This window comes from Silene latifolia, chromosome 9, assembly GCF_048544455.1.
Source record: "Silene latifolia isolate original U9 population chromosome 9, ASM4854445v1, whole genome shotgun sequence".
Taxonomy (NCBI): Eukaryota; Viridiplantae; Streptophyta; class Magnoliopsida; order Caryophyllales; family Caryophyllaceae; genus Silene; species Silene latifolia.
Window position 1 is genome coordinate 186,604,198 of NC_133534.1, and position 26,965 is coordinate 186,631,162.

Sequence of the window (26,965 nt, forward strand, 5' to 3'; positions counted from 1 at the left end):
AGTGAGTTTGGGAATTTGTATTATCAAGAGGTGAAACTAATGTGTGATTTCCTTGGGCAATTAACAGTATAAAATGAGTTTTGGGATTCTAAGATTGATTGGTGATAAGTGTGAGTGATAGCATGATAAGAGAAGATCCATGGTAAGAAATAGTGGGATGGTACTAATATGAAAATAATGGCATTTGAGTTTTGGAGTAATGAGAAGGTAACCGGAGCACTAAAGAATTAGGTAGAAGTAATAAGGAGTTGGATTGTTAATTGATTTTGTCGAGTGTAAAAGAAAAGAATGAGAGGAGTAAACTGGGAGAATGTTCACCGGAGTTATGTGATATAAAAGTGAGGTAATTTTATTGATGGATTTGATATTCGTTATTTGGGATGTTAACCAAAGATAGGAAAGAAACCGTGATGTTTAGAGATGAGTGTAAGAGGTTTGTTGTCCGAACGGTGGTAGTTTGATGTGTTGTCACTAGTGGTTAAGGGTGATGATAAATAGGAAAGATAGCCATTCTAAAAAGGTTGATTTTGTAGAGGCCGGATTGATATGTACGGTTGTGAGGAAGTATAAGACATGGTCTTAGGAGGCGGTTGCTAGTAGTTGAGTATTAGCTGTATGGTTATATTTGGCAGGGGGTGATGGTTATGCGAATGGCAGAGTATGTTATGAGGTGCATACGAGTTAAGCTCGGGCGAGAGGTAACCTTTATCAAGTGGTAACTTACTTGTTCATGATTGACTAGTTGGATGTGATTACGAGTCTATGATGTGTATAAATGTTTGTGTGAGGTACTGACCTCATGAGAAATGGTATGGTGTGATAGTTATAAAGTTGTTATATGAATGTTTTGTGATATATGTTGGGTACGGTAAACTAATGGAATGATGTTCAAAAGTGATAGTTTGGGTGATTCTGGCATGGCTAGTTATACTTGTATGTGTATTCATGATATATGTTTATTCCGTGTAATGGTATGGGTGATATTCATAAGGTTGGTATCTGTTTATTCCGTGTAATACGTTGCATTGTGATCTAGTAAAGCAGTTTTGAGTAAGTTTTCTTGTCCAAGAAGTTATATTGAGTCAGTTTTTATGGGAATTGTTTAAGTTGTGATGTCTATCGATGTGGTTGTTGTGACTCGGGTGGTGATACGGGCATGGTACTTCGTGTTGTGATGCGAGTATTTTCGCGCTGCGGTGCGGCTGTCGGTGGCGGTGTTGCAATGCCGTCATTGGTTGTGGTGAAGTAGGCGGGATGATTATGGTATGAGTTTGTGAAAGTGCATATCAGTTATATAGATTGTTGTTTTGTTTACTGGTGTTTCTTGTAAGTTTCGTTTGGACATATAGACTGTTGTTTTGTTTATTGATGTCTCTTGCTTGTTTTGGCTGGGGAGTGAGGGTAACGTATGATATGGAAGAGAGTTGCGCATGTGGTTGTGGTTGTCATGGTATTGTAATATTCTGTCGATGGGACACAGTTGTGAGAGGTGGTTAGAATACTTTTGATCTTGTATTAGATGAGGCATTGGTGGACATAGTTGTGGCAAGAGTTTTGTGGAACACGTGTTGTACTGATATGGAAGCTGCAAGTGGTTTATAATATTTTATTGGGACAGTGAGTATAGGGTGTTGGAAATTGGTATCACGTTAAGTTATGTATTAGTTTTGGGTAATGAAAGGAAAGAACTTGAGGATCTAGTGTGAGTGTGCGTAACAAGCGTGGATCGTGAGTTATGCTTTCGGCGACATGTGTTTTATATAGAAAGGTATGTCGTTTTGCGGTAATGTGTAAGAGTTAGAGTGTTGGTTATGCTAAGGATTTTGAGGTATTGGTTAGATAGAGTGCAGAATGAGTTGGGGTATGAGAACTATTTAAGTAAGAGAGCTTTGGAAATAGGGATGGTTATAGGTGTTGAGGTCATAGGCGGTTATCTTTGACATGTCGTGGTGATGAGGATAATGAGAAGATATAGCTAAGGATCTAGTATTAGTGAGTTACGAGGACGTAACATTTATCTTAAGAGGAGTAGGATGCGATAAAAGAGAGTTTGATGGTTGTGCATGTTGTAGTATAATTGGAAGTAGAGTGTTGGTGTAGCATAAAGGATGAATCTTTGTTGTGATTGATTTTATTAAAGATCATGGACGTGCTTGTAGTAGAGCAATGTCTAGGAGTGTGAGAATACTTCGATAGTGTTGACAGTTGGATGAGGATGTTATAAGTTCGATAGTGTTGACAGTTGGAAAATGATGGTTATAAGTGTGAGTAAACTTTGAGGGCGAAGTTCCTTTTAGGGTCGTAGAATGTAACATTCCGTTTATGAGTGTCTTGATATTGGATTTTCTAGTGGATGATATGTAGTGAGACGAAGCAAGCGACGTTGGTGGATGGCATTTGGAAGTGCATGGAGTTAGTATCGACATACTATAATGTAGTTGATACGATATCGTGAGTCATGTGGTGGAAGTAAAAATAATTGGTGGAGTTGGTGTTAGTGTTGGAGTTAGTGTCCTCCACAATAGTGCGTTAACATAATAAATCTCATTAATAGAATATCATCAGATATTTAATTATTTGATCCTCGTCAGTTGATTAACGTAAATCGATAACGGTTGGCTGACTAGAGTTTGACGTTATTGTCGTGAGACGGCGGTGATCAACTGACCCCTTTCGGTCACACCTAAAGGAACGAACCCCAATTGATAACTAATTAATTGTATGAGATACAATTTGTTTAGTCCCTTGATTTATAGACTAAGAGGTTAGTCGATTATTATTAGAGAGATTTCGAGTTGCGAACTCGAGGAGCGGCAGTTATTATTTAATTATGCGATAATTAAATAATAAGTTTTGGGAAACGGGTTTTAGTTAATTAACTGTTAATTTACTAAAATTGTACTAATTGATTAATGTGATTAATATTAGTACGTAAATAATAGATGTAGTGCTACACGTATATTTACGGAGTGAATTGGACGAATTAATTATGGAAGCATTTAAACATGATCGATGTTTAAAATGAAAATTACACGGATTTGTGGGACAAATATAAAAACCAACATGGACCCGTATATGGTCATGTGGACCGTGTAAAATAAGTGTAATGGATGATTACTTACATAATCATTTTACCTTATTTTGTATACTACCATAACATATATCTTATACTAGATTTTGCATGTGATGTAAGATAAAATTATAAGACAAAAAAATTGTCCACTTGAGCTCATTCCACCCGCCACTTCCATTTCCCCTTCTACACTCCATATATTTGTTCACTACTTCACTCTACCTCTATGACACACTTCATATTTGCATGTGAACATCTTCTTCCATCTCTCTATAATAATTCTCTAGTATACATTATTAATATTACTAAGAAAAGTTAGTGATATTACTAATATTATTATCAAGGGTTCATATTAACAAGTTACTAGTTCATACTTGTTAGTATTTTTGGGTTGTTCTTGGGTGCAACTTGGAGGAGACTTTCTAGTTGAAGGTTTTTCAAGGAGGATCATCCACATCATTTTAGCTCAAGAACAAATTAGTAAGGAGAACTAATTTGTGCCCATTTTACCTTATATTCAATGTAAGGAAATTGTTTTTCCTTATACTTTCTTTTTATGCTTTCATATTAGCATGCATGTTACATAGATCACATAAACAACAATTTATGAGATAAATTTATTTTATTAGAGAGTCTAATATGGACCTATGATCTTTCAGTTAGGACTTCATGTTTTATAGGTTGGAGTTTTGTTTTGAGTTCTTAGTTGCGTTGTTGTGTCTTGATCGAGTTAATATATTTATTTTGAGTATGGGTTAAACTTCGGGGACGAAGTTTCTTTTAAGGAGGGAAGAATGTAATACTACGGTTTTCTATGCCTTTGGGTACTCTATCGAGTGAGGCTAACTCTGTCGAGTAAGTAAGTTGTTTTATGAAATAGTGTTCTGTCTGATGGGTACTCGATCGAGTAAGTGTGACACTCGATCGAGTGATCGAGTAAGGGTCACTCGATCGAGTAAGTGACTTACTCGATCGAGTAAGTGCGTATTACGGGTTGTTTTAGCCGGTTTTGTTAATAATCGCGAGATTAATATAAAAGGCTTCCGTCATTATTCTTAATCATTTTCTTTCTTAAAACCTTCAAGAGAAGAGAAAAGAGTTACGTAGTTCGCATTCGTTACGTTATTAACAAATCCCAAAGGCTAAGGTGGTCGGATCGTCGTGTTATTTACGCCGTTGAGTTCGTCGTGTCGAGGGTAAGATCCTTATATAATTTTTATGTTGTTTCGTCAATTTTGGTTAAAACCAAATTGGGTAGATTTGGGGGTTTTGGGTGTTTGATTGGCTTAGTAGTAATTGCATGATTGTATATGTGATTATAGGAGGAGATTTCATAGAAGAGCATTTTGATTAGCTGCTTGTGACGGTCTTGTGATGGTTTATTTCAGGTAGGGTTTCCCTACTCAGTATTGGCTATATAATGTGTTGGTGATTGTTGTTGTGATTGTTGATTAGTTATAATATTGGTTTGGTTTTGGTGATTGATGTTAGTATATTGTTGATTGGTTGTATAACTGTATGTGATCTTTGGGGTGCGTCCCTGGCTGAGTGGAGTCACTTGCGGGAGTGGCTTCACGCCCTTAATTCGTCTTCTGTGGAACCCGACACAAAAGGGATGTGCACATTAATGAACATGGGTTTATCGCTCTATGGAGATGAGCGGTGCTTAGGTGGGAACGGATGCGATCCCCCACTGGCGGCGAGGACCGAGGAGTACTTGTTGCGATGGGTACTCTGGCAGGGTTACACACTTTAGTGTGTAGTCAGATGTGTGGAGTTGGAGACGGAGTTGTGGAGATTGGTTTGAGCTGATTGAGCTGTTTGTGATACCGTTTCATTGTGACTATTGTTTTTATGTAATCAGTAATGACTCCGTTAATTGTTTTAAAAACTGTAGTGATCCATTCGGGGATGGTGAGCAATTGTTGAGCAGGTATGATGGCTTATACGAGGGATAGTTGGGATGGAGTCAACACTGGTCTTAGAGTCTTCCGCTGTGTTTGAATTAGTTGTTTAGTCTTTTGGATTTTGAGAACAGTTATATTTCTTTTTAGCTGTTTTGAAGTTTGGTTGTATCACTTAAACTTTATTATCATTTAAGTACGTTTCGTTATTGTCTATTTGATTATCATTGTCTCGTGATAAGTCCATAGTTTATACATATTTACCCCATTATTTAGCTCCATTTTATATGTATTATGCACTATCTTTAGTGTTTATGAGCTAATATTTGCTTTCTTGTTCCATTTGTATGTTTTCTCATGTTTTGTAGTAAAATGAGCTAAAATGAGCCCAATTCTACTCAAGTACAAATACTAGAAGCATGAGCTAAACTAAAGATGAGATGATGGACCAACATGGAAGATGTGCATGGATTTGCATGGATAAAGTGATGGTTAATTTGAGAAATGCAAAATAAGGTCTTATGCAAAGTCAAGCCCAAGATTTGAAGTCCAATTAAGGTGGACACTTTGGATGCTTAGTGAAGCTTTGGATGCTAATATCACATTTAATCAAGTGATTAAAGTAGCATTAAGGATTTGCATGGGATTCCTCTTGGCAATTACTCAAGAATTGAAGAAAATTAAGAGTGTGCTTAGGATGTCATTTTGGAATTCCTCTACAAATTTTACTCCCTTATTTCCTATATAAGGGGCGTAGACTTAAACTTTTTAGACACCATTCTCATACATATATTTTTCCATCTAAATTCTCTCTAAATTTTAGTAGTAAGTTTAGATTAGCTTAGTTTAGTTTAGTTTGTTTACATTTCCTTTTAGCAATTACATTACAATTCCATTTCAAGTATAATTCCAAGTTACATTTCAAGTTTTTTCTAGTTTCATTGTTCTTCTATTTCCATTTACATTTCCATTTCAAGGTAATTCTTATTCTATTTTCATTATGTTGTTCATCATTTTATTTGTCATTAGTTTAGTTTGCATTTACATTATGTTAGAATAGTTTCTTTTGTCTAGGGAATGAAGGGAGCCATGCATAAAAAGTATTTGTAAAATGTTAAATTAGGATGATATAATATTGTCTAATTGTTTCTATCATATGTTTGCACCTTAATGTTTAATCTTTGTTTAAAGGCCTTATTCATCGATTAAGTTTGTTCATTCATTCTAAAGTCAAGAGGCACAGAATTGAATTAGACTAAGCATATGTAGTAGGACGACCTAGTCATGGACGAGAGTTTCTCTAGGACCCGGTCTATGGTTGACACTAATGCCGTAAGGTGGGTGTCTCTAAGCCTAAACAATTAACGTTTCATTAACTCCTATGTTTAATTTAAGCATTTACATAATTTGCATTTGTGACCCGACTTCCCTAGACTCCTTTTATCATATAGTTTATTATTTTCTAATCAACAAACCAATCAATCAAACGTAACCGACCTCGATAGAAATCAACCCATAACAACTAATTAACAACTCCCGTCTCTCTGTGGTTCGACCCCTACGTACTACATTCATTTGTTTTGCTAGGGTATAAATATTATCTTTGCATAGGCGTGTGATAGCCTATCAACTTTTGGCGCCGTTGCCGGGGAGACGGTTTTGTTTGTTATTAGTTGTTGAATTTTATCTTGTTTTATTTTGTCTCGGGGAACACTTGTTCCTTGAGATCATCTCACGGTTTCTTTGTAGTTTTAGTGCCTATTTTTGTAGGTGATAAAGCTTTGGCTATTCATAATGATTTACGAATTCGTCCCGCAACTCAAAGATGAGCCTTTTCATGACTATCTTGCCCGATTCAACCATTTTTGCGATAGTCTCCTCTCTCTTGGACATGTCCTTGATGGGGATTACATGGTTCAATTCGCGCTTAATGGCATAAATTTTGAGACCCGAGAAATAGCTCTAAACTTGAGTAATGGGAGTGTCTACTACATGATGGGGCTAGAACTTTGGGATTTCTTTGATTTCATGGCTAGCCAAAGTCAATTGCGGGAGGTAGCTCGTCAAGAAGAATTGAGGCGTGCAATGCTTCTTCAAGATCATTTGGAGAAACAAGCGTCCGAGGCTCGTATCATAAAAATGCTCAAAGACATGTTCATAGAAATGGGAGAAGGAAATGAGCGATTTATCAAAGCTTCTACTCTTCCACCTTCCCAATGTGAGTCTTTTGCAACTAATAATTTAGAATTATTGGAAGATGATGATGATGGTCCTAGTTTTTCTTTTAAAATTCTCCATAACATCACTCCGATTGACCATTTAGAGACTCATGACATTGGCCTTGTAGTAGATGACACACCCATCGTGGACGATGTTGGGCCCGTTTTCAATGAAAAGGACGAGGTTTTACCCGAGACCTTAGAACCCTTTACAAATCCTTCCATGGAGGATATAGTGGACCCATTAGAAGTAGATGGTGGACTATGTGACATAGAGGTTAATAGGGATGAAACCCCCAATTCCCCAAAGTCCTACCATTTAGAGTTTTCATACCACCCAATTGAGATCGTTTATGATGATATGTTGTGCACTAACAATTTGTTTCATGGTCTTAAGCATGATGCTCCATCTCTTACTGACGAGTGGAGTAATACGGTGGTTCTCTATGAAATCTCTCATAAGCATTTTGATAAGATATCCTATCGCTTACCTTTGCTTTATCATGTTTTTATCTTATCAATTGCTTACATATGCTTGTGTATTGCTCATGCGCAGGAATATGATCAACTTCTAAGGGCACTGACATGCTTTTTAGAGGACAATAAATATTCATTTCGGGAAATCACTTTTATTTGTTTTTGGTTTTAATTTTACGCAAATTTAATGTTTTCGTAGAAATAGAAATAAAATTACTAGACTTGACCGATGTTTGTTTTGTGATTTATAGGTAAACAATGAAGAAAAGGTGATTGAACGCTTCCCCATGCATGAGACCCCGATCGGGGTCGTAACTTTCTGTAACACCCCATACTCCAAGTGCCTTACCAGGACCACTCAGGTATGAAGACATTACCATCTCGGTTACCCGAGGCAATGATAATCAAACAACAATAAAGAAACAACGTTTATTATAAATAATTTAATGAATAAATACAATCCTCAAAACCAAACCAAAGTACGATACATTATTCAAACTGACTGTCTAACTGAAATGTAAATAAACTAAAGGCTACAGCGGAAGACTCCTATCATCATGTCGTGGCATCCCCTATCCCAAGACTCATCTCAATACCGCTCAATATCCGCTCACCATCCCCGAATGGATCACCGCAGGTTTACAAAACAACACCGGGGTCAGTACTAATCACACAATTAATATAGACAACAATAATAAGATAAACAGACAGCTGAACTGTCTCACACACACACACACACCACCAACCAATTCCCATCATCTCAATACCGATCGTCCACTTTGGACCTACCGCCGCTGGGGGACCGCAGCCGTTCCCACCTAAGCCCCGCTCATCATACCGAGCGATAACCCTGTCCCATTAATGTGCACATCCCCTTCCGTGGCGGGTTCCACGAAGGGCGAGACTAGGGCGTGAAGTCACTCCCGCAAGTGACCCCACTCAGCCGAGAACGCATCTCGAGAACCAATCAAGAACAATCACAACCACAAACACAGTATAATCATCATATCAAACAACCAAATACAGCACATCACCAATACCCCATTATGGGACTAATACTGAGTAGGAAATCCTACCTGGAAAGCACAACAGTCAGACGGTATCAATTTTGAGTCAAAAAGCCTCTTCTACGAACCCTCCTCCTATCATATAACACATAGAGGCTACACATCACATACTACACACAAAACCCCCAATCTCTAAATTAGGGTTTAACCAAACTTAACAAAACATTATAAAAATTGTATTAAAAGCTTACCCTCGACGCAAGGAACTCAACAACACGAATAACGACAAGAACCGACCGTCTGAACTCCGGGAATTGCTAAGAATGCGATTAGGAAGATGAACTGGTTGCTTTCTCTCTTAAACAGGGTTTTAGGCTTTGTAAAAGTGATTTAAAACAATGACGACTATGTTTAAATACCTTAATCGCATAATTAACAAAACCCGAGAAAACTCCCCGTAAAACCGGACACTCGATCGAGTACCCAAGGTACTCGATCGAGTACCCCCTTACTCGATCGAGTACCCCAGCTACTCGATCGAGTACCCAACAGGTCAGAAACTATTTTATTTCGCAACTTACCCTTACTCGACAAAGTAAGGGCTACTCGATAGAGTACCCCAAGACTTATAAATACGGAGTATTACAGTCTTCCCTCCTTAGAAGGAACTTCGTCCCCGAAGTTCAAACCACCACTAAACAAAGGTACTCCCATAAGCTTCCCGACTCGAAGGTCAAACAAAATTCAACATAAAACATGATACTACCCTAACTCATCCCGACAAACATACCGACACAACATATAAACGGGGTATAAAACTCTTAAAACTGCTCGTGATCATCTTCTACCCCCCTAAAAGAAACAAGGTTACGTCCTCGTAACCATACATACCTGATCAAAAAGGAAAGGGTAACGCTCTTTCATAGCTTCCTCTGGCTCCCATGTAGCTTCCTCGGTCTCGTGGTTAGACCAAAGGATCTTAAGCAAAACTGTCTCACCACTCCTAGTCTTTCTAACCTTTCGGTCTAGAATCTGCTTAGGCACCTCAAGGTATGATAAAGACTCATCTAGCTCTAAGCTCTCTGCCTCCAACACATGTGACGGGTCACTCACATACTTCCGCAGCTGCGACACATGAAACACATTATGCACTCTCTCCAACGCAGCTGGTAAAGCCAAACGATAAGCAACTTCCCCAACTCGCTCTAAGATCTCATAAGGCCCTATAAACTTCTGACTTAGCTTGCCTTTCTTCCCAAATCTCATAACTCCACGCATCGGAGACACTTTCAGAAGAACCTTGTCCCCAACTTGAAACTCTATGTCCCGACGATGTAGGTCTGCATAACTCTTTTGTCGATCCTGGGCTGCTCTCATCCGTTCCTCGATCATCTTAATCTGTTCCACCATCTCATGCACCATCTCTGGTCCTAAAACCACTGCCTTAGCACTGTCGTCCCAACAGATTGGACTCCTACATCTCCTCCCATACAAAGCCTCAAACGGTGCCATACCAATACTGGTGTGATAGCTGTTGTTGTAAGAAAACTCTATCAAGTCCAACCTCTCGCTCCCGCCTACCACCAAAATCCATCACACAAGCTCGCAACATATCCTCAAGAGTCTTGATTGTTCTCTCGTCGCCCGTCTGTCGCAGGATGAAATGTCAGACTCATCTTCAAAGTTGTTCCCAACGATTCCCGCAACTCTTTCCAAAAACCTCGATATAAACCTCGCATCTCTGTCAGACACTATGTCCTTAGGGACTCCATGTAACTTAAGCACGTTCTTTCGATAGGCCATAGCCAATTGTGCCTTAGTCCATGTATCTTTCATTGGAACAAAGTGAGCTGACTTGGTCAGACGATCCACTATCACCCAAATCATGTTGTTACCTTGTTGACTCTTAGGCAAACCCACAATGAAATCCATGGAAATGGATTCCCACTTCCACTCCGGCACCTCTAAAGACTGAATGTTACCCTGTGGTCTTCTCTGTTCCCCTTTAACTCTCTGGGATGTCAAACAACGGGACACAAACTCAGTTGTCTCTTTCTTCATCCCAGGCCACCAAAACGTTTTCTTCAAATCCTTGTATAGCTTGTCTCCACTTGGATGAACTGAATATGGTGTGCAATGCGCCTCTGTCATGATCGTCTTTTTCAACTCCTCATCGTTAGGAACACACCACCTACCATCAAACCTCAAACTACCATCTGTATGAATAGAAAACCGGGACACTGTCCCTTTCTCTACTCCAGCTCTCCACTCAACTATCTTAGGATCCAAAGCCTGCTTATCCCGAATATCATCATAAAACTCCGGATGTCTTGTCATATCACCCATGGCATCTCCTTTTCGCATCATATGTATCCCAAAGCTCGCTACCTCATCCCTCAGCCTCATCAAAGATAGAGCTGTACACAAGGAATGTACACTCTTCCTACTCAAAGCATCAGCAACAACATTGGCCTTCCCTTCATGGTAGATGATTTCCATGTCGTAGTCGCCAATCAACTCCATCCACCTCCTCTGTCTCATGTTCAACTCCTTCTGCGTGAAGATGTACTTAAGACTCTTGTGATCAGAAAATACCTTAAAGATTGCTTCATAAAGGTAATGTCTCCAAATCTTGAGAGCAAACACCACTGCACCCAACTCCAGATCATGAGTAGGGTAGTTCTCCTCATAAGGCTTCAACTGCCTAGAAGCATAGGCAATCACTTTACCATTCTGCATCAACACACATCCCAGCCCATTCTTCGAGGCATCTGTATAAACCTCGAAATTCTCGCTCCCTTCAGGCAATGTGATCGGAGCCATTTGGTGTGCACAATTAAGCATATGTGGTCGTTGGTCAATGGTCGATACAAAACACAATTTATACTTCACAAACAACTCTACAATTAGTAAAGAGGCAAGTAAAGGTCGGATCCCAAGGGACGGGTATTGAAATGAGAATTCTATTGTAACTAGTAGTGTCTAGGGGTGTCACAAATTGGGTTGATGTAGAAGGTTACTAAACTAAAATAACAATGAAAATAAACTAGCAAGATGAATAAAATAAGGGGTGTAAACAATTGATTAAAGGCACTAGGGTGTCATGGGTTCATAGGGGAATCATGGGATATGATCATACAAACATGTTCTCAAGTTATAAGCAAGCAATTATTGTTGTGATGGATTGAGTTGGGTTATATCTTACAATCCTAGGAAAGTTTGGGTCCCGGAGCCGAATCGATTAGATTGTACAACACCTACAAGTCGACTTAATCTTTCCTACTCAACACATGCATGGTCTAACAAGACTCGAGTTGGGTTATGTCTTACAAGTCTCATTGAAAAGATAGAAGATGATAGTAAATGCAAGGATTCATAGGCTTAGCATTTCATCAAATATAACATGTGCATGTATTAAGATCAAAACAAGCAAGCAAATAAGATTATGAAAGCATATTAATTTAAGCATGAATCATTCCCCATGTTGGTTTCCCTAATCACCCATTAAACCCTAGCTAAGAGACTACTCACTCATTATCATATTGATCATGCTAGAAAGGTTGTCAATCATACTAACATAATGAAACATGATGAATAAATGAAAGTAATTAACAATAATTAAAAAGGGATTAAGAGATTATACCTACTAATGATTCCAAAATAATAATGCAAAGAATAATAGAAGAACTTGATGATTGATGGAAGGTTGTCAATCTCCCAATAAACCCAATAATCTTCTAATTACCCAAAATAAATGAAGAACAAGAGAGAGATTAAAGAACTAAAACTTGGATTAAAACTTGATTAATATTTGATTACAATATTGAAGAGAGATTTGATTGATATTAACTACACTAATTATTGATAAGAAGAACATGCTCCTCTAATTAGACTAATGGGGTATTTATAGTGAAAATTAGGGAGGATGCATTAGGGTTAACTAAGGGCTAAACTAGTAATTACACTTTTTAAGTTGAGCAAGGAGACTTCGGTATTTTCTGAGAGAAGGGCTTCTCTAATCGTAGCTTGAAGAACGAAAACGTGTCGCATGAAATCCGTGCGGATGGGAGTCGGACGGCCGGATCTGGTGAGGAATCCGAGCGGATTCTTGGGCAAGACGCTCGGATTGGCGAGGGGGAATCCGAGCGGATTCCTTTGAGGGACGCTCGGATTGGGCTGGACGGACGGGCGGATTGTATACAATCCGTTCGGATTGTCTGGCAGCGTCAATTCTTCTTCTTTTCTTCCTTTTTCTTCATGAATTCCTTGGGGATTTCCTTGGGGACTCAAGGATCCTTTTCTCAACATTGCTCTTCTACTATGCTATGTACAAAGGCCTTCTAGTCTTGTCTCTCCTTGATGCTTGGTCATTGAATACGATCAATTTAGCCTCGTTTTGCCATGAAAATGCAAGATTCTTACTCCTTTCCTACCAAGGGATCAAAATCTCAAAGAATATGCAAAACAAAGAACTAAAGATAAGAAATGACCCAAATAGGCACTAAAAAGCATGGAAACAATGGTAATTCGGGGGCTAAATATGCGCCAATTATGGTCACATCAAATATCCCCAAACCGAACCTTTGCTCGTCCCGAGTAAAGAGGTGACAAAGACTAGGACCAATACTAACCTAACCTAATAATAATAGCCGATATGAGACAATTAGCGGGTCTCACTCCGCCCCTTCAACTCACAACAAGACAACCATGAGGTAGGATGCCTTCTTGCAAGGCAAGGTGGGTCTTGCCAAAATGGCGACACATCCAAACATTAAGCACACAAAAATCACATAATGGATGCATCTACAAAAAGAATAGCCACTTTCCTCATCTAAGTGGCGGAAATTATCTACAAGGGAAGCAATTCAAGGGTACACAATCCTTCATAGATGCAATTTATTCAAACTACTAAGCCTAGAAGGATACCAATAAATCACCTCCAAAATGTGTCAAGCTAGGGTACCTTTGTCCTCAATCGTTAAATGCTTTTGTCAAGAGTAGACTCCCTATGGTGTTAGAAACACTGGAGGATCGCGGAATTCCCCCTCTTGCCTAGACAAGAAGAAGGGTCGTCCCCTCTCTACCATGCACAAAAATGGATACGATGGATAAAGGGATCAATAGATATTTGAGTTTCACTTTGGGAGTTTGCTTTCATTTTTGTTTTTCCCCCCAATTTCATTGGCATTTGACATTTGAGAATACTTTCTTGCCATTTCTTTTTGATTTTTGGCATTTCAATACTTGACAACTTTTTTTGCATTTCTTTTTGAACATTTTCAAAGTCACCCCAATTAGTAACGAGGGTGCCTTGTATTTGAAGCTTAGGAGTTCTATTTTTGCTCCTCTTTTCTTTTGATGCATTTTGCAAACTTTCTTTCACTTTTCATTTCATTAAACTCAAATTGATTTCTTTTTGTGCCCATTCCCTTTTGTTGACAAAAATGTGGTAGAACATGGATGAATGATGGAAGTATGCATGGTTTCAAGGGTCACCTTGGAATAAACGGTAGCCAAGGAGTTATCACACCACAAGGTACTCTTGACTCGGCCTTAAACCATGGGTCAAAGGATACTAGCATGACACATCCTAGGGTGTTTTACAAGCATTCTATCAAGCAAAGTCTTAAGAATAAAAAGCATCTACTAGGGCCTATGTACACTTGTCAAGCTTCCCAAGTAGACGGTTTCACAAAATTTTTCTAACATGCAACTACATGCCATGATGCAACTAGCATATAAACATCCTAATGCATATGATTCTACCAACTAATATGGCATATAAACTAAATGCAATCCTAAGTTCACATTGTTTTTACCGCATCAATCAAAATAAAGCCACATAGTCATTAACATAAAGAGGAAAAAGGAGATTGGAAAGATCATACCATGCGGTCTTCAATATCCTCATGTCTCGGATGTGGCGTAGTCAATCAAAGTGAACAAGGATAAACAAACACAATATATACAAGACAATATATACAAAGGAAATGAACTTGTTTTTGGTTTTTCAATTTTTCAATTTTTATGATTTTTGAAATTTTTCAATTTTTATGGGTTTTTGAATAAAAGTTAAGTGTTAGAATTCCCATCCCCACACTAATATGGGCATTGTCCTCAATGGCCAAAATGATGGAAATTATGCAAAGATGATGCATGATTTCTATACTAAATGCAATTCTACACTAAGTTATACTACATGATGCATGGTTTTTGTTATGACGGAGAGGATAATTTAGATTACCTCCCGTTGTGTATGCATTAACTTCCCCAAACCAAATAAGACACTATTGCTAATGTCAAAGCATGGGTATAGTTCATGCACACACTATGCTATGCATGAAACTAGATTGTCATTTTGGATTTTCAAAAATGGGAACAATAAAGAACACCTCAATGGAACCGAGGTGTGAGTCCTTTGATGTTGCTAGGACTAAACCAACAATGATCAAAATGAAATAAAATACAAAGAGATATAGACAAACCATGGGAGAGTAGGAGTCTCCAAGGCTAGTCTTCCATCATGCTATCATCATCACCACTTCCCTCATGAGAAGTGGTCACATTGCCACTTTCCTTGGCACTTTCTTCATCACTTTCTTCATCATCATCTTCATCATTATCTTCACCATCTCTTTCTTCATCTCCACTTGCTTCTTCCTCAATATTATCATCAATTTCTTCACCATTTCCAACAACCTCATTGTCTTCCACCATGTCCCTAGATGCACCCGGAAATAAGGCTTCTCTATCCGCCCAACTAGGCAAAGGACAAGATGGATCAAGGAGTCCTTGCCTAGCTAGATGTAAGAGGGGAGGATATTGAGCCAAATAAGCATTCTTCCGATCTTCATAAGCTTGCTTGTGCATGGCTTGCATAAGAAGAGTGACATAGTCTTTCCCGATTTCAACTCCTTGCGGTTTGAACTCTTCATACACAAAGGGGTAAGGCGGTATAACAATGGAAGAGGAGGGAGTTTCATGATCACCCTTTTGTTGTTGAATGATGTACTCGGCTTCTTCGGATAGGGGAAGTAAATAGTTGGTCCGGTGGACACTAAGACGGCAAATCTTCGCGGGTAAAGTGAATGATCGAGCCTCACTAGTAAGCCACCCAAATTTGGTGTCAAGGGGATTGTGAGCAACCCACTTAAACTTGTTAATCATGATGGACATATCAATAAGATGGCCACCTTCCTTTGCCTTGTACTTGTTATCCTTATTGAAATTAGGATCAAAGTGCTTGGCTAGGACCGTGACTAGGCCGCCATTAACAATAACGGTTGTACCCTTCTTCCCACTATCAACATGAAGCCATCTATCAACCAATAGCCTCAAAGAATTGTAAGGCTTGGTGTGAATTCTTCCAATATTCAAAGTTGATTCAAGGAGAATAAAATCGAGTCCCGTGAAATGATTGGTGTCTTTCCTAGCAATTATGGTATTTCCCACAACTTTGTGCCATACTCTTATGCCCGGATGATGGACCAAAAGAGAACGACAAGCATGAAAATCTTCAAATTTCTTCCCGGAGATTGCCTCCCAAAGAGGCTCGGGGTCATACTTCCCATATTGCTTATAATATTTATGTTCATCGCTAAGACCCAAAATTTCACCCAATTCCGGAAAGGTAATGCGTCTACTAGTGTTAGCTAGACGAAACTCAATATTTTCCCTATTCTCAACTTTTGTCACTTTTAAAGAACTTAAGAATTCCAAGACAAGGGAGGGGTATGTTACTTCCTTCATTTCAAATAATTTCTTCAAACCCATGGCATTGAAAAAGGCTTTTGTTTGTTCAAGAACACCTAATTTCTCTAAAGCATCTTCACATATGAATTTGGTGGATTGAATTTGTTTCATAGCAAACTTGACAAATGTATTTCTATGGGTATCGGAAATGAAAGTTACCTCCGGATAATGCAAGAGTTGATCGATTACCGGAGTAGAAGGTGATGCTCCCATAGAAGTTTGTTGTTGTTGTGGTTGCACTTCCAAGTTTGGTGTTGATACCACCATTGACAAAGCTTTCTTTGCTTGTAGAGCTTTTTGCCTTTGAGAGAGAGCCTTTGCTTTTGGTGCCTTTGTTCTTGCCATTTGATGAACTAACCAAGTAAAGAGTCAAAAATCTTCAATTTGTAGAATGCCCAAATCGATTTGAAGGTGAAAGGCTTTGCCTTTATGAGAACAAAAATCGACTCAAAGGTTGAAGAATTTGTGCTTGGTTTTGATTGTTGTTGAAGATGGAGTGATTGATTTGTTGTTTGAAGGATGGTTTGATTTGATTTTGGTGGATTTTGTTGAGGGTTTTTGTTTTTGAAAGGGAGAGGATGAGGGTTTTGATGTTGTGGGTAGTGTTTGTGAATGAATGAATGAATGAATGAAGGTGGGATGGGTTATAAAGAAGTCGAGATTTTTCAAGACGCAGGGACAATCCGTGCGGATTGGGCGCAATCCGTGCGGATTCTACAGCTTCAAAATTTTCAAAATCCCGCCTAGAGACGGGCGGATTCTGGGGAATCCGCTCGGATTCTTCTGTGATGGGACGGGCGGATTTCGTGCAGGACGGACGGATTCTAGTCCAGAGATTTTTCTTTGTTTTTCTCAGCTGCAAAGACGGGCGTCTTTTCCAAAAGACGGACGGATTCTGTGAGACGGGCGTCTTTCCAGAAATCCGCTCGGATTCTTTGACAGTCAAGAATTTTGCAATTTCAGCTCAGCCCAAGACGGGCGTCTTCTCAGCAGGACGCTCGGATCTTCTTCAGACGGGCGGATTATCAGGAATCCGCTCGGATTGGTCCTTGTGTACACGGATTCAGTTCCATCCGTGCACAAACGCATTCCCTTATCATTCTTTCTTTCTTTCTTTCAAAACTTGTGTTCTTCATTGTGGGGGCACTACTAAGGCATGAATAGCCTAGGCAATTGCCATCCCCACACTAAGGTAAAGCACTACACATCAATTAAAATTGTTAATCCCTCCCTCACTTCTCTCTTTTCATGACAATTATTTTGATCAAAGTAAATAAAATCCAAAAATAACAAAAATGCAATACAAAAATTGAAAAGTAAGTTAGGGAGTTAGAAATATTTACAAGTGGTGGTTTAGGGAGGACTCCACCAAACTCTCATTCTTGATGAGATGTCAAGGGGGCATGTTCAAGGTGTTGTTGATGTTGCTCAACACCTTGAAAAAGTAATCAAAAGCTTGTTCATTGTTGTGGTAGAGGTCCTCAATAGATCGTGGCCCTTGTTGTTGATCATGATCGATGGCATGCCCAATGTAGGGATTAAAGATCCCTTCAAATTCGTCATCCCAAAGACCATAAACTTCATTGAGTTGATCATTGAAAATCTCTTGCTTAGATGGAGACAACTCTCCCAATTTCTTCTCTTGGCCAATGAGGCCATCATCTTCTTCCTTGGTTGATTTTGATGAGCTTTGCAAGCTCTCCTTGTCACAATTCACTTGCTCTTTGAATGGAGCATCTTCAACTTTCTTCCTCCATTGGAGTTCCGATTTCTTCCTTTCATCCCTCCGGCTATAGTGATCAATCATGAAACATGGCTCATGCAAACGAGGAGCTCTCATGGTCTTGTCAAGATTAAAAGTTATGCTTTCATCTCCCACTTCTAGAGTGAGCTCTCCATGTTTCACATCAATCACCGCACCCGCGGTGTGTAGGAAAGGTCTTCCTAAGATGATTGGAATGTTGGAATCTTCCTCCATATCAACAATGACAAAGTCCACCGGGATGAAAAACTTCCCAATTCGCACGGGGACATCTTCCCATATCCCTAATGGTGTCTTCATCGATCTATCGGCCATTTGAAGAGTAATATTGGTGCATTTAAGCTCTCCCATTCCCAACCTTTTACTTACCGAGTACGGCATGACACTCACACTAGCCCCTAGATCACATAAGGCTTTGTTGATCGTCGTGTCGCCAATGGTACACGGTATTGAGAAGCTTCCCGGATCCTTTAACTTTGGAGGTGAACTCCCTTGAAGTATTGCACTACTCACCTTAGTGAAGGCGATAGTCTCAAGTTTCCGGATCGACTTCTTCTTTGTGAGGATATCTTTCATGTACTTTGCATAGCTGGAACGTGATTGATTAATTCCGTGAAAGGAATTGAGACTTCTAAGTTCTTCACAATCTCCATGAACTTTCCAAGTTGATCATCAAATTTGGGCTTGGCTTGACGACTTGGAAAAGGAAGTCTAATCACAATGGGCTCCTTTTCTTTGGCTTTGTCTTCATTTTTCTTTGAACTTTCTTCTTTTGATGATTCCCCTTCTTTGGGACCTTGCACCACAACTTCATTCTCACTAGCTCTCACAACTTCATTCTCAACTTGATCCTTCGGTGCTTCATATCTTGTACCACTTCTCAAGTGAATGGCACTAACCGTTTCATGTCTAGGGGGATTACTTTGAGGTGGTAATTGCCACTTTTGTCTTTGTGAGCTTGAAGATGCTAGTTGGGTCAATTGTGTTTCCAACATCTTGGTGTGAGCTAGAATGTTGTTGATGGTGGTGTCTTTTGCTTGGCTATCTTTTTGCATTTGAGTGAAAAATTCTTGTTGATTCTTTTGCATTTGGAGGACCGCTTTTTGGACATCAAAACCTTGGTCATTTTGGTGATTGTATGGATTTTGATTTTGGTAGCCTTGGTTTTGATTGTAAAAGGGTCTTTGATTTTGATTTCTCATGGGTGGTGGAGTGTATGTTGTTTGAGGGTTTTGAACATTTTGGCTTTTGTATGAGAGATTTGGATGGAACTTGGTGTTTTCATTGTAAAAATTTGAATAAGGGGTGCCACTTTTGTAAGCTTGGAAAGCATTAACTTGTTCGGTTGTTCCCCTACATTCACTTGAGTCATGACCCAAGGTTCCACAATTCTCACATATCCCGCTTGGGATTGATGAGGATGCCGTCATGGCATTGACATGATGCTTTGATGTTTTTGAGTTTTCCTCAAGTCTAGCAATAGCTTGTTCAAACTTCAAGTTGATTGTGACAATGTGAGCACTAAGTTGAGCACCCAATTGAGTAACGGAGTCCACTTCATACTTTCCTCCTCTAGTAGCCTTGCGAGGTCTACTATATTGTGAATTATGGACCGCCATTTCCTCAATCTTGTTCCATGTTTGATTGTCATCAACTTCGGTGAACATTCCATTTGATCCCATATTGAGAATGTTCCTTGAATCTTCATATAAACCATTCCAAAATTGTCGCACTAAAAACCATTCGCTAAGTCCATGGTGAGGACATGAGCGACAAATACCTTTGAACCGCTCCCAAGCTTCATACAAAGATTCTTCATCCCTTTGCTTAAAACCCGTGATTTGAGCTCTTAGCATGTTAGTCTTTTCCGGTGGGTAGAATTTTTTGTAGAAAGCTAGAGCTAACTTCTTCCAAGAATCTATTCCAAGGGTGGCCTTATCAAGGCCCTTCAACCATTGCTTTGCGGTGCCGATTAACGAAAAAGGAAATAAGACCCATCTTATTTGGTCTTGAGTCACGCCCGTTTGAGAGATAGCTTCACAATAATCGCAAAAGGTTTCCATATGAGAATGAGGGTCCTCACTAGGCATTCCCCCGAATTGGCTCCTCTCAACTAGTTGGATGAAGGCGGACTTGGCAATAAAGTTACCGGTGAGATGTTGTGGGGTAGGAGTACCATTTGGTAGATCCTCCTCGGTGGGTATAGAGTGTGACGAGAATTTAGGCATTGTAGGTGGATTTTGTGGGATATTGTTTAATGGGTTTTCTTCTCCTTCTATTGCGAAAGGATTGACAAACTCACTAGTGGGTTGAACAACTTCACCAACACCTCCCAAATTCCTCCTAACAAGTCTCCTATTATTCGTCAAGGTTCTTTCGATTTCACGGTCAAAAGGTAACAAATCTCTTTGTAACCTTCTAGACATGCAAAATATCAAACAACTCGAAAACAATTAGAACGAACCTTGAGGAGTTTTACTTCCCCAAGGTGAAAAAGACACAACTAATAACAATAAAAGAAAGCTTAAATCAATTAAACACCGTCCCCGGCAACGACGCCATTTTTTATCGGAGCCATTTGGTGTGCACAATTAAGCATATGTGGTCGTTGGTCAATGGTCGATACAAAACACAATTTATACTTCACAAACAACTCTACAATTAGTAAAGAGGCAAGTAAAGGTCGGATCCCAAGGGACGGGTATTGAAATGAGAATTCTATTGTAACTAGTAGTGTCTAGGGGTGTCACAAATTGGGTTGATGTAGAAGGTCACTAAACTAAAATAACAATGAAAATAAACTAGCAAGATGAATAAAATAAGGGGTGTAAACAATTGATTAAAGGCACTAGGGTGTCATGGGTTCATAGGGGAATCATGGGATATGATCATACAAACATGTTCTCAAGTTATAAGCAAGCAATTATTGTTGTGATGGATTGAGTTGGGTTATATCTTACAATCCTAGGAAAGTTTGGGTCCCGGAGCCGAATCGATTAGATTGTACAACACCTACAAGTCGACTTAATCTTTCCTACTCAACACATGCATGGTCTAACAAGACTCGAGTTGGGTTATGTCTTACAAGTCTCATTGAAAAGATAGAAGATGATAGTAAATGCAAGGATTCATAGGCTTAGCATTTCATCAAATATAACATGTGCATGTATTAAGATCAAAACAAGCAAGCAAATAAGATTATGAAAGCATATTAATTTAAGCATGAATCATTCCCCATGTTGGTTTCCCTAATCACCCATTAAACCCTAGCTAAGAGACTACTCACTCATTATCATATTGATCATGCTAGAAAGGTTGTCAATCATACTAACATAATGAAACATGATGAATAAATGAAAGTAATTAACAATAATTAAAAAGGGATTAAGAGATTATACCTACTAATGATTCCAAAATAATAATGCAAAGAATAATAGAAGAACTTGATGATTGATGGAAGGTTGTCAATCTCCCAATAAACCCAATAATCTTCTAATTACCCAAAATAAATGAAGAACAAGAGAGAGATTAAAGAACTAAAACTTGGATTAAAACTTGATTAATATTTGATTACAATATTGAAGAGAGATTTGATTGATATTAACTACACTAATTATTGATAAGAAGAACATGCTCCTCTAATTAGACTAATGGGGTATTTATAGTGAAAATTAGGGAGGATGCATTAGGGTTAACTAAGGGCTAAACTAGTAATTACACTTTTTAAGTTGAGCAAGGAGACTCGGTATTTTTCGAGAGAAGGGCTTCTCTAATCGTAGCTTGAAGAACGAAAACGTCTTTGCATCTTGAAATCCGTGCGGATGGGAGTCGGGACGGCCGGATCTGGGCTGAGGAATCCGAGCGGATTCTTGGGCAAGACGCTCGGATTGGCGAGGGGGAATCCGAGCGGATTACTTTGAGGGACGCTCGGATTGGGCTGGACGGACGGGCGGATTGTATACAATCCGTTCGGATTGTCTGGCAGCGTCAATTCTTCTTCTTTTCTTCCTTTTTCTTCATGAATTCCTTGGGGATTTCCTTGGGGACTCAAGGATCCTTTTCTCAACATTGCTCTTCTACTATGCTATGTACAAAGGCCTTCTAGTCTTGTCTCTCCTTGATGCTTGGTCATTGAATACGATCAATTTAGCCTCGTTTTGCCATGAAAATGCAAGATTCTTACTCCTTTCCTACCAAGGGATCAAAATCTCAAAGAATATGCAAAACAAAGAACTAAAGATAAGAAATGACCCAAATAGGCACTAAAAAGCATGGAAACAATGGTAATTCGGGGGCTAAATATGCGCCAATTATGGTCACATCACAATGCGAGGACAGGAGCTGTGGTCAAACGCTCCTTTAATGTTTGGAACGCCGTCTCACAACTCTCATCCCAACGAAACCTGTTCTCTTTCCTCATCAACGCTGTCATCGGTCTAGCTATCTTTGAGAAATCTTTCACGAACCGTCTGTAGTATCCAGCTAAACCCAAGAAACTCCTAACCTCAGCAACATTCTTCGGTGCTTCCCACTTTGTCACTGCCTCGATCTTCGCCGGATCCACAGCTACCCCATCTTTAGAGATCACATGCCCCAGAAAAGCAACTTTCTCTAACCAGAACTCACACTTGGACAGCTTAGCATACAACTCATGATCCCTCAAAGTCTGCAACACGATCCTCAGATGCTCCTCATGCTCCTCCTTAGTCTTAGAGTAGACTAAGATATCATCGATAAACACTACTACAAACTGGTCCAAGAACGTCTCAAGATTCTATTCATCAAATCCATAAACACCTGGCGCATTAGACAACCCAAACGGCATCACCACATACTCATAATGGCCATACCTTGACGTGAAAGCTGTCTTTGGTATGTCCACCTCTCTAATCTTCACCGATGGTACCCGACCTCAAGTCAATCTTAGAAAAGATGTTGCACCGCTCAAGCGATCAAACAGGTCATCTATCCTTGGCAAAGGATACTTGTTCTTTATCGTCACACGGTTCGGACTCCTGTAATCTATGCACAACCTCAAGCTCCCATCTTTCTTCTTCACGAAAAGAACTGGTGCTCCCCAAGGCGATACACTTGGTCTAATGTATCCCTTCTCTATCAAATCATCCAACTGCTTCCTAAGCTCCTCCATCTCCTTAGGACCCATACGGTACGGTGCCTTAGAGATTGGCCCCGTCCCTGGCTTCAACTCAACGGTGAAATCTATCTCCCTCTTCGGTGGCAACCCCGGAATCTCCTCCGGAAAAACATCTGCAAACTCTCCCACCATTTGGTATCTCATCAACTCGTCGGAATCTCTATCCGGTCATCTCTCACGTGGCACAAGATCAAAGGACATCCCTTCCTCAGATAAGACTTCAAGGTAACAAATTTGCAATCAACTTAACTTTGGGTTTGACTAGAAACCCACGGTAAGACACACTAACACCCTTTGGACCTCTTAAGGACACTTTCTTTTGATGACAGTCTATCTTAGCTTTATACTTTCCTAACCAATCCATCCCAACTATCATCTCAAAACCGTTAAAAGGAAACTCTAGCAAGTCTACAGGGAAATCAACTTGCCCAACTATCAAAGATACATCCCTAAACAATCTCCCACACGATACAGACTCACCCGAAGGTATGAAAACTTGCTCACTAACAGACTCATATACTCTCAAACCCAACTGTCTAACATGACTCGAAGACACAAACGACTGAGAAGCCCCCGAATCAAACAAAACAAAGGTAGGAACACCATTAACAAGGAATGTACCGGTGATAACATGCACATCTTCCTCATTTGCTTTCTTCTCCATCATGAATAACTTGCCTTTGGTCTTACGCCCACCTCCCGGACAAGATCTTGTGATGCGGTCGGCTTAGCACCCGACCCTTGATTGTTGTTGTTGTTCGTCGGTGTTTTCTGATAAGAATTACCGCCGTTGCGGTTGCCTCCACTCTGGTAACTCTGACTTCCCGGTTTGGCCATGATCCGGCCCGGTCTGTTGCTCGCGAAGCTCTGTGCGGAGTCTCGAAAAGATCCGGTGCACTCGTGCACTCATGTCTCTTGTGGCCTACACCACCACAACCAAAGCAAATCACTCCCCAACTATTACTCACACTCCCACGGCCACGCCCAAAGGAAGCCCCAGCACTAAACCCGGACCAGGAAGAAAATCCCTTAGAGGCGATTGTGGTTGCCTTTCTTGTGGTTCGATTGGCCACCACCCTCACTCTCAGACTTCCTCTTCTCACCACCGGATCTCTCCGAGCCATCTCCACCAACCTCTCCGCTCTCCCGGCCCCTCTCATAAGCTTCCTTAACATCGTAAGGATCCCCACGGGTAACTTATCCATAATCGTGGTAGTCAACCCTCTTTCAAACCTCAATGCCAGGTTCTCCTCACTCAAACCCATATCCTCAAAGATACCTGGACTTCTCATTGAACTGCCCGTAGTACTCGGCTCACCGACATCTCGGTGGTCATCTTAAACTTATCAAACTCTTCCCTCAACTTACTCCTTACATGCTCCGCTACGAACTCCTTCCTCACGACCCCCCTACGAAACTCCTCCCAAGGTATAGCGGGTAAGCCTTGGTTGGTGTATATCTCCTTAGCACTCACCTTCACTTAATCCCACCACTTGCATGCGCCTCCCTCGGATAGAACGCACTGTTCCACTCTCATCTCATCGGGACAATGAACCAAGTCTAAGATGTTCTCCATCTCTCTCAGCCAACTATCAAGCAGATTAGGCTCCCCAACCCCCTTGTATTCCTTCGGGTTAAACCTCGCAATGTAAAGGCTGATTTTTGAATGATCAACCTCCTTCTCCTTATCCTTATTCTTGTCCTCATTCACTTTCTTTAGGGTCTCAGTAAGAGCATCCTGGTGCTCTAACATCTTAACGATGTCATCCACGGTCATAAGCTCAGCTCTCGCGTACAAAGCAGTTCTCTTGGGCGGCATCTTGAAACTATACATATATAAGAAAAGGGGTAGATATGAACATACGTACTAACTTCAAAACACGAAGACGCGACCCCCAGAACCTACTCGATCGAGTTCCCAAACCCACTCGATCGAGTAACGGGCTACTCGATCGAGTGCCCCACGTACTCGATCGAGTACCCAAACTTCAGACCCAAACAGACCTTCAGATCTCTTACCTACTCGATCGAATATCTAGGCTACTCGATCGAGTGACCCCATACTCGATCGAGTACCCTAGTTACTCGATCGAGTGCCCCAAAACTCGATTCTGGACTCAAAATCGCCAAAAACCCACCCGATCGAGTCAGTCCCACTCGATCGAGTAACACTAATTCGTAAGAGCTACCCGCATGTTACGTCATATGCTAACATGTTAAACTTTATAAATCACATATTATATCATAACAATCATGCTACACATCTTTTCTATATCTACGAGATCATTTCATCATGCTATTAATTGCCACGTTGTAAAACATTCAACATGTTATCATTTCATCAACAGTTTCTATATATCATCACTTTTCTTTCACCTTCTCAACTTCCAACTTCGAACATCCAACAATCAACACATTCCATCACATTTGTAAACAAGTTAACCAAACACACATACAACTCGACAAACACTTCCCCCATGTGACCGGTTCAAAGTTGTAGGGCGACCCTTGCGACTTTAGGACGTCTCCCAAGCCTTTGCACTAGCTCCTACAAATTTTACCCCGGGTTCATTTTAATTGACTCCCTATGTTCATTAAGTTCATTGGTTACAGGTTTCAGGATCGTCGCTCTGATACCATTTGTAACACCCCCATACTCCAAGTGCCTTACCAGGACCACTCAGGTATGAAGACATTACCATCTCGGTTACCCGAGGCAATGATAATCAAACAACAATAAAGAAACAACGTTTATTATAAATAGTTTAATGAATAAATACAATCCTCAAAACCAAACCAAAGTACGATACATTATTCAAACCGATTTGTCTAATCGAAATGTAAATAAACTAAAGGCTACAGCGGAAGACTCCTATCATCATGTCGTGGCATCCCAGCTATCCCAGTACTCATCTCAATACCTGCTCAATATCTGCTCACCATCCCCGAATGGATCACCGCAGGTTTACAAAACAACACCGGGGTCAGTACTAATCACACAATCAATATAGACAACAATAATAAGATAAACAGACAAATTGAATCATCACACACACACACACACACACACCACCAACCAATTCCCATCATCTCAATCCGATCGTCCTTTGGACCGACCCACCGGTGGGGGACCGCGCGGCCGTTCCCACCTAAGCCCCGCTCATCATACCGAGCGATAACCCTGTCCCATTAATGTGCACATCCCCTTCCGTGGCGGGTTCCACGAAGGGCGAGACTAGGGCGTGAAGTCACTCCCGCAAGTGACCCCACTCAGCCGAGAACGCATCTCGAGAACCAATCAAGAACAATCACAACCACAAACACAGTATAATCATCATATCAAACAACCAAATACAGCACATCACCAATACCCCATTATGGGACTAATGCGAGTAGGAAATCCTACTGGAAAGCACAACGAGATCAGACGGTATCAACGGTGAGTCAAAAGCCTCTTCTACGAACCCTCCTCCTATCATATAACACATAGAGGCTACACATCACATACTACACACAAAACCCCCAATCTCTAAATTAGGGTTTAACCAACCTTAACAAAACATTATAAAAATTGTATTAAAAGCTTACCCTCGACGCAAGGAACTCAACAACACGA

General features: G+C 40.2%; 1 non-coding gene across 1 annotated transcript; it reads left to right on the forward strand.

Moving 5' to 3' along the window:
• The first annotated feature begins 19,943 nt into the window (after window positions 1-19,943).
• On the forward strand, window positions 19,944-20,050 carry LOC141602850 (small nucleolar RNA R71). The gene has a single exon (XR_012524757.1). It is a non-coding gene; the product is annotated as a small nucleolar RNA R71 (small nucleolar RNA).
• Window positions 20,051-26,965: the final 6,915 nt, after the last annotated feature.